The sequence below is a fragment of the Entamoeba nuttalli genome, assembly GCF_000257125.1.
Source record: "Entamoeba nuttalli P19 unplaced genomic scaffold asmbl_7727, whole genome shotgun sequence".
Taxonomy (NCBI): Eukaryota; Evosea; order Mastigamoebida; family Endamoebidae; genus Entamoeba; species Entamoeba nuttalli.
The window spans coordinates 1-739 of record NW_008578775.1 but is presented as its reverse complement, the minus strand read 5'-3'; positions in this window follow the sequence as shown (position 1 = coordinate 739).

Sequence of the window (739 nt, the reverse complement as noted above, 5' to 3'; positions counted from 1 at the left end):
TTAATGAAATAGATTAAAATGAAATTATTCCATATTTCCTTGAAATTTTTAACTCTAATTTCCAAATTAATAAAATCATTAATATCATCAAAATAATTCAACTTCATCATTTCATTCTTCCTTTGTTATTTCTTATTGTATTTTCAATGCTTTTATTTCAATTTCAAATAAGCGTATGTTTAATAATAGCATTTTCTTTCATATTATTCTTCATTATTCTTATTCTGTCATAATTCATTAACTTTATTTCTTGATTTATTCATTTCTTTTATTGTTGAATGAAATTAACATCATTATTTGATTTATTTCAAATTATCATTTATTTCACTGAATATTAAATTATTTTATCACTTCTTATTCTTTGTTATTTATGATATATTCACATTTCATGTTAATTGGTTTTGAAGAATAACCAAATATTAATAACTCATTTTATTGAATTATCTATTATCTTGAGCATTACATCATTCAAATATATAATTCAATAGTCAATTATTCAATGAGAAATAATCAAACAAATACTTCAATTAACATATCAATCAATCATGAGTTGAATAATATTTGATTAATCATAATGAAATAACAAAATCATGAAATAATGAGTGAATAATATAAAATGACAGAGATTAAGACGATAATAATAAATAATTATTAACAAGAAGTAGAAAGAATAAAAAGTATAATAAATAGATAATACAGTCACGAAAAAATAAGCAGAGAAATAATGTATCTAAATAAT